This window comes from Lutra lutra, chromosome 9, assembly GCF_902655055.1.
Source record: "Lutra lutra chromosome 9, mLutLut1.2, whole genome shotgun sequence".
Classification (NCBI taxonomy): domain Eukaryota; kingdom Metazoa; phylum Chordata; class Mammalia; order Carnivora; family Mustelidae; genus Lutra; species Lutra lutra.
The window spans coordinates 18,744,387-18,757,557 of record NC_062286.1 but is presented as its reverse complement, the minus strand read 5'-3'; the positions used below and the strand labels follow the sequence as shown (position 1 = coordinate 18,757,557).

At 42.7% G+C, this 13,171-nt stretch overlaps 1 protein-coding gene across 4 annotated transcripts in view; it reads right to left on the bottom strand.

Moving 5' to 3' along the window:
* Positions 1-12,110, bottom strand: part of UBXN2A (UBX domain protein 2A) — a 55,278-nt gene extending 43,168 nt beyond the window's left edge. Inside the window, exon 1 of one of the 4 annotated variants that reach the window (XM_047744459.1) lies at positions 11,812-12,110. The gene's annotated coding sequence lies outside the window, so the exon portion shown is untranslated. Of the gene's footprint in view, positions 1-10,641; positions 10,788-11,147; positions 11,287-11,380; positions 11,521-11,811 lie in introns of those variants that run through there. The other 3 variants (XM_047744458.1, XM_047744460.1, XM_047744461.1) reach the window with 3 other exon arrangements.
* Between the last annotated feature and the right edge of the window lie 1,061 nt (positions 12,111-13,171).

Genomic DNA, 13,171 nt, shown 5'->3' with positions numbered 1-13,171 from the left:
AGGCAGAGAGAGTGGTAGAAGCAGGCTCCCTGCCGAGCAGAGAGTCCGATGAGGGACTCGATCCCAAGACCTGGGATCATGACCTGAGTGAAGGCAGAGGCTTTAACCCACTGAGCCACCCAGGCACCCCTAGTCAATGAGTTATAACTCACTAATATCACCATTTATTTTGATGTTCCATTTCCCAGATTTGTCCAGTGGGAATCCCTTCAGCGGTGATGTCCTTCGGATACGTATTTATCATCTTCTTAATTTCTGGAGCAAGAATATGCTCCAGGATCATTTGTTCTTTCTCTGCCCCAGCCCTGGAAACACACTTATCTCTAAGGAGCCTAAGGTTACTTTTTTCTTTTTTTTTAAAGATTTATTTATTTGACACAGAGAAAGAGTACAAGCGGGGGGAGCCACAGGCAGAGGGAGAAGGAAAAGGAGCCTGACACAGGGCTCAATTTCAGGACTCCGGGATCTTGACCTGAGCTAAAAAGGCAGATGCTTAACTGACTGAGCCACCCAGGCGCCCCCCCCGCCCCCCCCCTTTTTTACTGTATTTAGAAACCAAGATCTGGGTGTTTGGCATGTTTGTTTTTTCTACTGTGTTGTTGTTTCCAGGACCTCTCCGTGGACAGATGGCTTGGACTACTTTAAACATTGATTTGTTTGCTTAGTTCTCACAATATTTTGTTATAAAGGCAAAACACTAATATGGAAAGTTTGGGAAAAGAGAGAAAATAATCCATACTTTTATTACCCCTAAACTTTTGCTTCTTCCTCTCCATTTTTCATACACATTCAAATGAACTGCTAGTATATTAATGATTTTTGTTTCCTTTATTTTTCATATCTGTGCTGTCTTTTTCCATTTGGCTATATAAATTGCTTCATAACTATTTTTAAAGGATACATATTATCCCATTAGGCAGCTATACCATGACTACTGGGAATTTAGTTTGCTTTCAATTTTTCCTAACAAATAACAGCTACGGTGGGTAAATTCTGTATATACAGCTTACTTTGTCGTTCCTTTAAATTCCCAAAAATGTGGAAGATCAGTGTGAAGAATATATGAGTATTTCTACAACATGTTAGTGTACCTTTATTTAAAAATGTAAGCATGTTTGAATAGAAGACAAATCTGCAAAATAATACCCACCAGACCCGTCCTAAAGCTATGAGAATGAGAAAATGGCCACAAGAAGCAATCCACTGCTACCATGTAAAGCTCTCTCTCAAAAAAAAGAAAAAGTCTCCAAAGTATCTGGAGGTGAATTTAATCTAGTAACTAAGGATCTGGTGGCAGCAGCCTTTCACCAGATAAAAAAAATCAGTCTGAATGATCTTAAGGCCTGCTAATGGAGCTGGGCCAAAAACCACAAGAATTTGTGTTGAGCACTAATTCCCCACTTAGCCTTTGTTTTGTTAAGAATTAATGAAGGAGGGGCGCCTGGGTGGCTCAGTGGGTTGAGCCTCTGCCTTCGGCTCAGGTCATGATCTCAGGGTCCTGGGATCAAGCCCCGCATCGGGCTCTGCGGGCTCTCTGCTCAGCGGTGAGCCTGCTTCCTCCTCTCTCTGCCTGCCTCTCCGCCTACTTGTGATCTCTCTCTCTCTCTCTCTGTCAAATAAATAAATAAAATCTTTAATAATAAAAAAAAGAATTAATGAAGGAGACTGGGCTCTGCTCTGGAAAATATCTATCATTGAAAGTTGTTTTAGATAACTCTAGCTTTAATTATGATTGAAAATAATTTGATAGCAGATTTATTTCTCAACCTTTTCATGAGAAAATTGTGAAGAACTCTGAAAGACAAGAGGAAACAGAAAGGTGAGGGAAAAGGAGGAAATGCAAAGGGGCAGAGGAGTGAGTGTGGAATACCAAGTGAGGAGGGACAGCACCATCAATGGCATTCCAGACTCTTGCCTTGTAGCTAGAGGGTAGGATAGGAGTCACTAAAGCCACAGCACCCAAGACTAAGGCAAACTGGATGTCTCTACTCTATTGAGTATTCTGTATTTTTTTTTTAAGATTTTATTTATTTATTTGACAGACAGAGATCACAAGTAGGCAGAGAGGCAGGCAGAGAGAGAGGAAGGGAAGCAGGCTCCCCGCTGAGCAGAGAGCCCGCCATAGGGCTCAATCTCAGGACCCTAGGATCATGACCCTAGCAGAAGGCAGAGGCCTTAACCCACTGAGTCACCCAGGCGCCCCGAGTATTCTGTATTTCTAAAAGACTTTTTTTCCTTCCAGGAATGCTTTTCAAATTATTCTCTAAACTTAAAAATGCAAATAGACCCTTTCATTCAAAGAATCTTGCTCAATATTAATTTTATGGAAGGCATCTGATTAGGCATTAGATTTACAAAGTAATAAATCAGACAAGAAGATTTTATATCAATAATTTATACAGATTATAAAGATTCATAGATTAGATTTTATGCAAACTATATGCTTTAAAAATGCAGCCATTAGGGGCGCATGGGTGGCTCGGTGGGTTAAGCCCCTGCCTTCAGCTCAGGTCATGATCTCAGGGTCCTGGGATCTAGCCCCACATCAGGCTCTCTGCTCAGCAGGGAGCCTGCTTCCCTCTCTCTCTCTGCCTGCCTCTCTGCCTACTTGTGATCTCTCTCTCTCTGTCAAATAAATAAATAAAATCTTTAAAAAATAAATTTTAAAAAAATGCAGCCATTAGAAATGATTGTTGGGGCGCCTGGGTGGCTCAGTGGGTTAAGCCGCTGCCTTCAGCTCAGGTCATGATCTCAGGGTCCTGGGATCGAGTCCCGAATCGGGCTCTCTGCTCAGCAGGGAGCCTGCTTCCCTCTCTCTCTCTCTCTCTCTCTCTGCCTGCCTCTCTGTCTACTTGTGATCTCTCTCTGTCAAATAAACAAATAAAATCTTAAAAAAAAAAAAAAGAAATGATTGTTAAATACAAGACACAGTATTATCAATGTTTTCAAGTTTACAATGTTTATTACAGTTATTGGATAAATATAAGCACCATCTTTGGACTGAGGATGGACCTGAGGTCTAAAGGAAAAGGAAAAAAAAAAAAGAAAATAGTGTATATTTTTACTTATTGTAAAGAAAACATATGAGCTAAAACCATTAAGAGAGGGGCGCCTGGGTGGCTCAGTGGGTTAAAGCCTCTGCCTTCGGCTCTGGTCCTGATCCCAGCGTCCTGGGATTGAGCCCGACTCCAGCTCTCTGCTCAGCAGGGAGCCTGCTTCCCTTCCTCTCTCTCTGCCTGCCTCTCTGTCTACTTGTAATCTCTGTCAAATAAATAAATAAAATCTTTTTAAAAATAAATAAATAAATAAAAATAAAACCATTACAAGGATATGAGAAAGTAAAGGGGGGGCAAACATAAGAAAGCTAAAGTGGTTATCTATCCTAATAACAATATTTAAGGCAATGTTCAAAAATAACTCCAAGTGTACATGTTGTTTAGAAATATGATTGTAAGTAACAGAAAAAACAGCTATGAGTTCAAAGCAGTTGTACTTAGGGAAAGGGAATGGGAGCATTTTTAGTTTTCTAACACTACTATCTTTTAAACTATATGTATATATTATTCTAATTTTAAAAAATTGCAAAGCAAAAAACAAATTAAAAACATATTCAGAGAACCAGAATTTCATGTCCACTAATTTTTTTCTCCTAAGACTTTGTCCTTCAAATTTCATATTTCTAAACCTTTATTTAATTGCTTCCCTTTAAAATTCTTCCCTTTCAAACATACACAAAATAGAGAAAAATATAAACACCCATCTCAGCCATTCAGATGTCAGAAAAGTTTTCATTTTGACTTATTTACTTTATTTTTTTTTTAAAGAAATAAAGCATTATGAAATGCCTGGGTGGCTGCTGGTTGGGTGTCCAACTTGATTTTGGCTTGGGTCATGGTCTCAGGGCTGTGGGATGGAGCCTCACATAGGGCTCCAGGTTCAGTGCAAGTCTGCTTGTTCCTCTCCCTCTGCTCCTCCCACTGCTCCAGCATGCTCAGGCTCTCTCTCAAATAAATAAATAAAATATTTTTTAAAAAGGGCATTATAGAATTGAAAACTAATTCAGGTAAAAATATTTATTAAATGGTATGTCTTAAATATGTGCATTTTATTGCATATTAATTATACTTAAAGTTGTTAAAAGCATTAAAAATGTGTATTTACTCAGCTCCTCTACTATATACCATGTATGATTCTAGGTGCTTAGGATACATATGGAACCAAGTAGACAAGGATTCCAACCCTTGAGGACATTATATCCTGGTGGGTACTGTTTCTAACATTATTTTCAACTACTCTAACATAATCCCTTAGTTTCTTTTTTTTTTTTTTTAAAGATTTTATTTATTTGACAGAGAGAGATCACAAGCAGGCAGAGAGGCAGGTAGAGAGAGAGGAGGAAGCAGGCTCCCTGCTGAGCAGAGAGCCCGATGCGGAACTCGATCCCAGGACCCTGAGATCATGAGATCATGAGATCATGACCTGAGCCGAAGGCAGAGGCTTAACCCACTGAGCCACCCAGGCACCCCAATCCCTTAGTTTAGATATGATCCTTATTGTGTCATAAACATAATATGTTCATAACAGTTTTTTTTTTTAAGATTTTATTTATTTGACAGAGAGAGATCACAAGTAGGCAGAGAGGCAAGCAGAGAGAGAGAGAGAGGGAGGAGGAAGCAGGCTCCCTGCCTAGCAGAGAGCCCGATGCAGGACTCGATCCCAGGACCCTGAGATCATGACCTGAGCTGAAGGCAGAGGCTTAACCCATTAAGCCACCCAGGCAGCCCGATAACACTTCTTTGTTTATAATGTAACCAGGCTTCTGGGTATTCAAATCCTAATTATCCTTCAAGTCCCACATCTATCATAAAGATAAAATATTAAATCCATATTAATATTCCTCTCCTAAATCATGTAGATTTTTGGTATTTAAATCATATTGTCTAAGACTGTTTACTGTTGTTTCTTTTACATTTTTTAGCTGGATCTAAGATCCTTGAGGACATATATCATGACTTACACATTTCCTGTTTTTTTCCACAGAGCCTTGCCAAGTGCAAAACCAAGAGGAGCCATCCCTGAAGTATTTCGCTACATTTCCCTTTAACACGTTATTGTTTTCCAGCAAATCGCTAATATTTTTCATTATGTTATAGTCACAAACTACTAATAAATTGTTTTTACTTGCTTTATGACACCAACAGAGAATGAAGATGACCTTAGAGTCAAACCAACTTGGAATGGAATTCTGACTACATCATTTTTGAGCTGGGTGACTTTGTTGTTATGCACCTTCTCTAACTCTAAACCTGTAACATGGAGATGATTTTCATCCTCATAAGGTTGTTTTGAGGACTCGAATAAATACTAAGAATACAATAATATTTACTCCTTTCTCTTTCCCTGTTACTCTGTCATAATCTTTTACAAGGATCAGTTAAGAAACATCTTCAGGCTTACACTAAAGTTTTAATTTCGACACAGCTATGAACTTTTAGTTTAGGGGTTTGTTTTTATTGTTTTATTTGACAGAGAGAGAGACCACAAGGAGGAAGGAGAGGATGGTGGGGGGGAGCAGGCCTCCTGCTGAGCAGAGAGCCTGATACAGGGCTCCATCCCCAGATCCTGAGATCATGACCTCAGCAGAAGGCAGAAACCCACTGAGCCACCCAGGCGCCCGGGGGGGGGGGGGGGGGGGGGGGGGTTGTTTTTGTTTTTTGAAGCACTTACTTTAAACCATGTTAAGTTTATTTTTTATTATTATTTTTTAACTTAAATTCAATTAATTAACATATAACAGATTACTGATTCAGAGGTAGATAGAGCTCAGTGATTCATCAGTCTTATATAATACCCAGTGCTCATTACATCACACACCCTCCTTAATGTCCCTCACCCAGTTACCCCATCCCCCCACCCACCTCCCCTCCAGCAACCCTCAGTTTGTTTCCTATAATTAAGAGTCTCTCTTTTTTTTTTAAGGATTTTATTTATTTATTTGACAGACAGAGATCACAAGTAGGCAGAGAGGCAGGCAGAGAGAGAGGAGGAAGCAGGCTCCCTGCTGAGCAGCGAGCCCGATGTGGTGGGGCTCGATCCCAGGACCCTGGGATCATGACCTGAGCCAAAGGCAGAAGCTTTAACCCACTGAGCCACCCAGGCGCCCCAATTAAGAATCTCTTATGGTGGGGCACTTGGGTGGCTGGCCTGATCTTGATCCTGGGATGGAACCCCACATCCGGCTCTCTGCTAGGCAGGGAATCTGCCTCTCCCTCTCCCTCTACCTGCCACTCACTCACCCTCTCTGTGTCAAATAAAAAAATAAAATAAAATCTTTAGTAAAAAAAAGTCTCTCATGGTTTGTCTCCTCTGATTTCACCTTATTTTATTTTTTCCTCTCTTCCCCTAGGATCCTGTTTTGTTTCTTAAATTCCACCTACCAGTGATATCATAGGATAATTGTCTTTCTCTGATTTACTTTGATCTTTTAGTTTTTTTGTTGTTTTTTTTTAAGATTTTATTTATTTATTTGACAGACAGAGATTACAAGTAGGCAGAGAGGCAGGCAGAGAGAGAGGAGGAAGCAGGCTCCCTGCTGAGCAGAGAGCCCGATGTGGTGGGGCTCCATCCCAGGATGTGGGGCTGGATCCCAGGACTCTGAGATCATGACCTGAGCCGAAGGCAGAGGCTTTAACCCACTGAGCCACCCAGGCGCCCCGATCTTTTAGTTTTGATTTCACTAATTAAACCTTTTAAAACTTTTATATATTTACTGAACCTCCAACCACTATGTGCAAGGCACTGGTTTAGAATTAATGAAGGAAGGGTTAATGGGACAGATACAGTAGCCTAGGGATTTTACAAACTAACAAGAAAAAAATACTGAATTAATAAATATACTGGGGGCGCCTGGGTGCCTCAGTGGGTTAAAGCCTCTGCCTTCGGCTCGGGTCATGATCCCAAGGTCCTGGGATCGAGCCCCACATCGGGCTCTCTGCTCAGCGGGGAGTCTGCTTCCTCCTCTCTCTCTCTGCCTGCCTCTCTGCCTACTTGTGATTTCTGTCTGTCAAATAAATAAGTAAAAGCTTTAAAATAAATAAATAAATAAATAAACTGAATAAATATACTGAATTAGCAAACATGGCATAGAATTATGAAGTAAAAACTGAATCTAAGATGGACATAAAGTCATTATTTAAAGAGTCATCAGAGGTGCCCAGGTGGCTCAGTGGGTTAAGCCTCTGCCTTCAGCTCAAGTCATAATCTCAGGGTCCTAGGATCCAGCCCCGTATCAGGCTCTCTGTTCAGCAGGGAGCCTGCTTCTCCCCCTCACTCTGCCTGCCTCTCTGCCTACTTGTGATCTCTCTGTCAAATAAATAAATAAAATCTTAAAAAAAAAAAAAAGTCATCATTATTTTAGGCATTTCTTATCATAAATGAGTAATATGTAATAAACCATGTAAAATCTATTTGTATCAGCTGAGTCAACTACAGTCATCACAGTCATGTGACACAAATGAACCTAAGTCATGCACTGTACTATAGAGAATAAAAAAAAGCCATCTGACAAATGTCTGTCACCAGCATGAAGCTTGGTATTAGAAGAGACAGATGAGTAGAATTTCCTTCATTTTGCTTCAGTTTACTTCCAATTAGTACCACTACCATCTTATATTTTTATTGTGTATCACAGTTTATCAAACACCTTCCCAATTATTATCCCACTTACTCCCAACAACTGCAGTGATAAAATCAGTCAGGAGAGAGACTAGACTGAGTTTTCTGGAACATATCCACCGGAAAAAAAATCCAGTCAAAATAGATTCAGACTAGTAAGAATGTATACATTAGAATTCAAGCAGAAAAAATCTGCATGTTACCAATTGTACTTATTTTTGTAAACGTACATGACAGACTGAATTTTTTTTTAAGATTAAAGTACATAAAGATTATAAAGATATACCGTGGAGTATGCTATCTTTGTGTAGAAGCTGAAGTTTCTCCTTAAGGATAAAGCCATTCCTGGCATTAAACACAGCACAAAGGAACCCACGGAGATTAAAGTACATAAAGTTTATAAAGATATACCGTGGAGTATGCTATCTTTGTGTAGAAGCTGAAGTTTCTCCTTAAGGATAAAGCCATTCCTGGCATTAAAGACAGCACAAAGGAACCCACGGATCACATTTCCATGTGGAGTCCTTTTCACTTACACTTATGGAATGGGAGTGCCGGCCGCCAAGCCTCCAAGAGCAAACAAATCACAGTAGCATCAAAATCAAACACTTCAAAAGATACTTTGTATATTTAAAGAATTCTAGTTTCCTGTTAAATAATAAATGAAAAAATTTGGAAAGTTTCAGCTTATCTTAGTTGCCATCAGAGTAACTGAAAATACTTTTTTGTCTTCTCCTAGAAAAACTGTTAATGAGAAAGTTAAATACCCCTAAGGACCAAAGTGATAAGTGACAAGAGTAACAGGGGAAAGGGGCACTTAAGCAGAGTCTGTCAAAGTCTCTAAGGCAGCCATCCTTTGACACCAAGACATTTTCATTCCAGGGCTCCACTCTGAAGTGTTATCTACCTTGCAAAACCGAGGGCAAACACAAATTCCCTTAGAAAACTTGCCACAATTTCTCTGAAAGACTAAACATAAAATTATTAGCAGAGTGAGGAGAGATCAACTATGCACCATTAGAATATGCTCTCTCTTCACAGCCACAACTCTAGGCCCAAATATGATCTCTTGGTGGTTTCCTCACTCCATTCTTGTCCCCACCTCAAGGGAGTTTCTACACAGGAATCAGGATGCCCTTTTCAAAAAGATCAACAAATAAATAAACTACCCCCAACATGGGATTTGAGATCAAGAGTCTCATACTCTACCACTAGGCCAGCCAGATGTGACCTTTTTGAATTAGACACTAATTTGAGGGCTCCCTGCTCAGCGGGGAGCCTGCTTCTCCCTTTCCCTCTGCCCCTCTGCCTGCTTGTGCTCCCTCTGTGTCAAATAAATAAATAAAATGTAAAAAAAAAATACAAATTTGACAGAAACTTCCCGGCTTAAAACCTTTCAATGACCATCCACTGCTCTTCAAGTAAGGTCCAAATATTCTGGGTTAATATTATAGAGAAGTTCACTGTACTGTTAGCTCATCACATTTGAGTAGTGTGAAAATTTCACTATAAAGCTTTAAGGTAAAGGAAAAAAAAACCAGTCCCAAATTCTTAACACTACTTAAAAGACCTGGCATTATCTCTCTTGCCCCCTTTTGCATTCCACTAAATTCCACTTGCTTTGACCTTTCAGTTCCTTAAATTTCCCTAACCTCCCTCTGGGGAACCTATTTCCTTCACCTGGACCTTTCTTCCCTCCTTTGGGGAGCCACCTTTCACCAATTCCTATTTACCCATAACATCTTAGCTGGAAGATTACTTTCCTAAGAAAACTTTAACTGATTTCCCAAGCTGGTTATCCCCTTGTTACCTGTTCTCACAATATACTACATTCTTCCTTTTTAAGCTTCTGTCTAGGTTTACTGACATTTACAGTGGAGCCTTGAACAATACAGGTTTGAAATGCACCAAGTCTACTTATATGAAGATTTTCTTCTATAAATACAGATATTTCTAAATAGTGCATTTATAAATGTACTATATATAAGTATAGCATATTATAAATGTCCTACATATAGTATATTATAAATGTATTTTCTCTTATGATGATTTTCTTCATAATATTTTCTTTCCTCTAGCTTACTTTATTATTAAGCACACAGCATAATACATGTAACATACAAAATATGTGTTAACTGGCTTTAAGGCTTTCAGTCAATACCAGGCTATAAGTAGTTAAGTTTTGGGGGAATCAGAATTCATACACAGATTTTCCAACTGTGTGGGGGCTGGCACCCCTAACACTCCCACCCACTCACTGCTCAAGGGTCAAATGATGAGACTTGTGTAAAAAAAAAAAAAAATCTACAGGGGTCACCACTGTATCATGGTCACTCACCGAACAGTAGATACTAAAAAAATTTGAATAAATTAGGTAATTAACATTAAGCACTGAGTAACACAGAAGTACGCATGTGTGTATACACCACCGTGCAAGGCTAAGAGTCAGTACCCAACAAACAGGAGTTTCTGTTAATACTGCATTCTGCCTCGTACCATTACTACTTGCTTGCTTAATTAATCACTCTCTCCATCCTGCACACCATTCCTTCTCGTTTTTGGACGCCATCAGCGCCTAGCACTAACCTCAGCGATATAAATAGATGCTCAATATTCACTGAATTTAACTGCCTTTAAAATCAATACGCCTGGGGCACCTGGGTGGCTCAGTGGATTGAAGCCTCTGCCTTCGGCTCAGGTCATGATCCTGGGGTCCTGGGATCGAGCCCCGCGTCGTTGGGCTCTCTGCCCAGCGGGGAGCCTGCTTCCTTTCCTCTCTCTCTGCCTGCCTCTCGGCCTATTTGTGATCTCTGTCTGTCAAATAAATAAATAAAATATTTTTTTTAAAAAATCAATACGCCTTCCGGCATATTTACACACAAGACGTAACATCCAACTTTCAAGGAATCTTCCCCTTTAAAAACTAAACAGTAATTTAAAAACACGTAAAACACTCCCAAAACACACCTGAGCCATGACTTTGAAATACGGAGGCCGATTTTCACGTCGTTCATACAATGTCATACTTTCCAGTTCCACACGGACATCAATAAAGACTGTCAGATTCCTATCTTTATTTTCCATTATCTCAAGTGATGTACGGAAGAAGCCAGGCTGGACAACACCCTAACGTTCCTTACTGCTAACGACACACTGCGAGTAAAAGGGCGCACACACACAAAATTAAACATGGAAAAAAGCAAACTCGAAACCTGCAAAAAGACTGTCGGGGGCGACTCGGTGGTGAAGCGACCTGAGAAACGGCCACCCCAAACAAACGTGCCTGGTACTTCTGCACCGTGCTTCTGCAGCGCACGCCTTGGGAAACGGGAGCATCTTAAGTGCTAGTCTAACTCGAAGTTTCCGAGCCCCCCACCCCCAAACCCCGAACGGAAGCCCTCGGCGGTGCCGGCTCGGAGGTCGCCACCACGCAGGAAGCAAGCACGGGAGGCAGGCCCGGAGACGCGGCTCACCTGAACTGGCCAGGAGTCTCGCCCCTGCCGCCGCCGCCAGCGAAACCGCCCGGACCCCGGGCTCACCGAGACCGAGACCGTCTCGAGCGCTGCGGCTCCGCACGACCCAACGACACCCTTTCCCCCTAACCCGGGACAGCGCCCCACATGGGAAACGCCTGCCCGCGGCCGGCGGGGAGCGGACGTCCCAGCCCCTCACCCCGCCGAACGCGGCGCGGCCCCAGCGCACTCACCTCCAGGCGCGGCCGCTGGAGGGGGCCCCGCCGCGCTGTAGCCTCGCGGCCTGGTCCTCGGTTCGCTCAGGGGCCGCGGGCGCCACCGCCGCTGCCCGGTCGGAGCCCCTCAGACTGGGAGCACCGCCGCCCCCAGACCCGCGGAGGCTCGCGGGCTGCGTCGCTGAGACCCAGCCCGCCTCTCCGGGTCTCCGCCGCCGGGCGCCGAACGCGCGCCGGGCAGGCTCCGCGCAGACCCGGGAGCGCGCGCGGCGGGGGGCGGGGCCGGTCGGCTCCGCCGCCGCAATCGCCTCCTCAGCCCTTAGCTGACGCGCGATAATGGCGGTAGTCTACTGCCTGCCACCCGCGGTGTCGCTGGCCGCCTCCTCACCCGGCCCCGAAAATGCTGGAAGCGAGGTGTGGGCTCAAAGAATAGCCCAGCGTCTACTTACCTCTGTACCTCCGCAGCCTCTGATTGAGTCCGCGGAGAGATTTCCCTGCATTGTGACAACGTAGAACTTAACCCGAGCCCTGTGATTCTGGAAAGCGACGTTAAAGAAATCCCCCCACCCTTTTGTGCTCTCGAAAGGATTTACTGCAAGGAACCACCCTTCCCAGTGTAACTCAGATATGACTCACGCGTGCCCCCTTGTTTTTACCTATGACAGGTCAGACATAGACCGTCCAAATTGCCTTCGTTTTTGCCTCGTAAATGGTAAGGTGAACAGATTGCACTCACTGACCAATCTGGACGAAATACGGGCTCCCCTGACTTGACCAAACTTTAGTTAAGCTGCTCTCCTTCCACCAGGCCCCTAAACTTTGACCCACCCTCAGCCTGAGCGGGTCTGCAACCCCTTCTCATCCACCACTCCTGAAATTTCGGGAGAAATTTCACCTCCCTGCAAAACACTGATGGGCTGTGTGATCGTTGCCACCTCTACCCGCTCCTCCCACTTCCCCACACCCAGTTCCTTCGAGGCTTTGTTCACTTCTCCCGGTGGAAGAAAAGCCCCCCCCCCTTTTTTTTTTGCGTGACCTTGGGGACAGTTGCAGATCCCCTGGTCAGAGTTCCCCTGGAGGCATAGTGACCCTTCACCCTCCACACCCCGTTGGAATAGTCTTTTTCCCTCTCCTATCTCCTGATGCTGCCGTTGTCTAGGTGCCTCACATAACTAGAATCATACAGTATTGGTCCTTTTGTGTCTGCCTTAATTCACTTGGCATTGTATTTTCAAGGTTCATCCACGTTATAGCAAGTACCACAATGTATTCTCCTTTATGCTGGACAATACTCCGTTGTTGTATATACCACCTTTTATTTATCCACTCACCTGCTGATGGACATTTGGATTGTTTCCACCTTTTGGCTATTGTGAACGATGGAACTATGAACATCTGTATACAAGTATCTAAGTCTCTTGCTTTCAATTATTTTGTATGTATCTAGATGCAGAATTACTGGACCATATGGCATATGTTTAACTTTTTGAGGAGCTGCCAAACTGATTTCTACAATGAGTACAGCATTTTAATATTACCTGCAGCAATGCATAAGCATTCAGGTTTCTCCATACCCCTGACAGCACTCATTATTTTCCATGGTTTTGCTGTTTTTATAGTAGCCATCCTAATGGACGTGAAGTAGTTGGTATTCATTGCGGGTGTGATTTTTATTTCCCTAGTGACTAGTGATGTGAGCTTTTTTTTCATGAGCTTATTTTTTTCTTTTTTAAGACTTTGTTTATTTGGGAGAGGGAGAGAGAGAAGGAGCAGTGGGAGAGGGGTAAGGGGAGAGGGAGAAACAGACTC